The following is a 2,500-nucleotide window of genomic DNA, read 5'->3' as shown; positions in this document are numbered from 1 at the left end:
AAAACCGAGTTGACGCAATCGGCAAGTTCGATGCCCGCCGCAATGCGTAGAGCACCTCACCAGCCTCCGCGTCGGATCCAGCAATTACCGGAAAGCATACAATGGAACAACCGCGGGACAACAATCATGATGCAATCGGAAGGATGGGTGACGGCCGCAATTCGCATGAACGCACGTGCGCGTCGTCGGCACGGGCATTACAAATCCATGGGATCTGTAATGCCCGAGCCGGCTAAACTGGTGGCATTTGAAAATACGGCCGTGCACGGAGAGCCCCCTCAGCATCGGATCCGCCTCAGCAAACTTCATTGGCGGAAGAGCACCCTCGGAAAAACCGAGTTGACGCAATCGACAAGTTCGATGCCCGCCGCAATGCGTAGAGCACCTCACCAGCCTCCGCGTCGGATCCATCCTCAACATTAAAAATGCATCGTCGTAATGGATCAAGACTCGCCGCGCGCCGACTTCCTCAGCATTAAAAATGCGTCGTCGAAAAGTCGTGAAATGCGGCTCGTCGCTTGCCTCAGCATTGAAAATGCGTCGTCGGCAAGCAATTACCGGAAAGCATACATTGGAACAACCGCGGGACAACAATCATGATGCAATCGGAAGGATGGGTGACGGCCGCAATTCGCATGAACGCACGTGCGCGTCGTCGGCTCGGGCATTACAAATCCGTGGGATCTGTAAAGCCCGAGCCGGCTAAACTGGTGGCATTTGAAAATACGGCCGTGCACGGAGAGCCCCCTCAGCATCGGATCCGCCTCAGCAAACTTCATTGGCGGAAGAGCACCCTCGGAAAAGCATACAAAGGAACAACTGCAACATTTGCACTGACCGGATGCAATCGGGAGGATGGGTGCTGCTTGAATTCGACATGATCGCACGTGCGTGCCGTCGGCTCGGGCAATTTTAAAATGAATGAATAATTATGCCCTCCCCAACAAGACGTGGCCACTAAAAATTCTACATGCTAACCGAGAGCCCGCCTCAGCATCCGGTCCACCTCAGTAGACTTCATTGGTGGAACAGTACCTTCGGAAAAACCGAGTTGACGCGATAGGCAAGTTCGATGCCCGCCGCAATGCGTAGAGCAACTCACCCTCCTCAACGTCGAATCCATCGTCGGAACAATAGCATACAACGGCACATCATAAGCTATACATTCACCGAGAATCATTTCGGCAAAAGCTTGCCTTAGTTACCGTCAAAAAATCACCAACAGCCCACACGGGGGGCCGGGCCCCCACGAAACCGAAATTATTTTTTCCAACACCGGAACGGGTCGACGAGTTTGTTTTCCTTCCCTCGTCAGTGCCATAGGTGCGCCAAAAGGCGCGCACCAAAAGCCTTCGGCAGTTGGTGCAGGGAGGTGAGGCATAGTGCACCCCCCCTAAAGAGCTCTTAGGACTTTTTTTGGACTGCCAGGAGGAAACATCACATGTGCCCAGCAACCCCCCCCCCCCCCATTTTTAAAAATCGGCATGGAATTTTGATCTGAAATTTTGGAAATATGTTTATATATATCCGAACCTGCATAATAATAAATATCAGAATTTTTCGAGCCCCGAAAGTATTTTATTTTATTTATTTATCATTTTACCTTCGGAAATTCATAACCGGTAAAATATATTTCCAAAAATCACCAAACTTCTTTCTAAATTCCTTATTTAATATATATTAACTAATGTATAAATATTGTTCGAGGAAAGTATTATAGAATTTCACTTAGTGCAAGACATATGCATTTTTACACCCAACAGAGGTTAATTCTGCTGGGTAGCAAAACCAGCCGAGGTTCATGCTGCTGGGGAATGTATGCAAGGCATGCCGAAGGGCTGCCGAGGGGCTGCCGAGGGGCTGCCGAGGGGCTGCCGAAGGGCTGCCGAGAGGCTGCCGAAGGGCTGCCGATGCCCAAAGGCTGCCGAGAGGCTGCCGAAGGGCTGCCGAGGGGCTGCCGATGCGCTGCCGAAGGGCTGCCGATGGGACTGTCGAGGGACTTGCGAGGGCCTTCGGAGGGACGCTTGAGGCCACACACGCGCTCGCGTCTCGCGCCGAGCTGCCGAGTGCCCGAGTGCCCGCACCCGCACCCGGTCCCGCACCCGCACCCGGTCATTAGATTTATATATAAAAATGCACGGGGGGGGGGGGGGGGATTTTCCGCAATTCCGAGCATTTTCCGCAATTTTTCCGGCAGGGGCATTTCCGTAATTTTTCCGGCAGGGGCATTTACGTAATTATTCCAGGCAGGGATTTTTCGCAATTATTCCAGGCAGGGATTTTTCCGCAATTTCCAGCATTTTTCGCATAGCGCGCGCCGCTTGCACCGCGGACGAGGGCTTGCGGCAAGCCCGCGGGGGTGAGGAATGGTGCACCCCCCTAAAGAGCTCTTAGGACTTTTGTTGGACTGGCAGGAGGAGACATCACATGTGCCCAGAGACCCCCCGCCATTTTTAAAAATCGGCATGGAATTTCGATCTGAAATTTTGGAAATATGTTT

This window comes from Mercurialis annua, linkage group LG6, assembly GCF_937616625.2.
Source record: "Mercurialis annua linkage group LG6, ddMerAnnu1.2, whole genome shotgun sequence".
Classification (NCBI taxonomy): domain Eukaryota; kingdom Viridiplantae; phylum Streptophyta; class Magnoliopsida; order Malpighiales; family Euphorbiaceae; genus Mercurialis; species Mercurialis annua.
The sequence above is the reverse complement of the archived record's forward strand: the minus strand, read 5'-3'. Positions refer to the sequence as shown.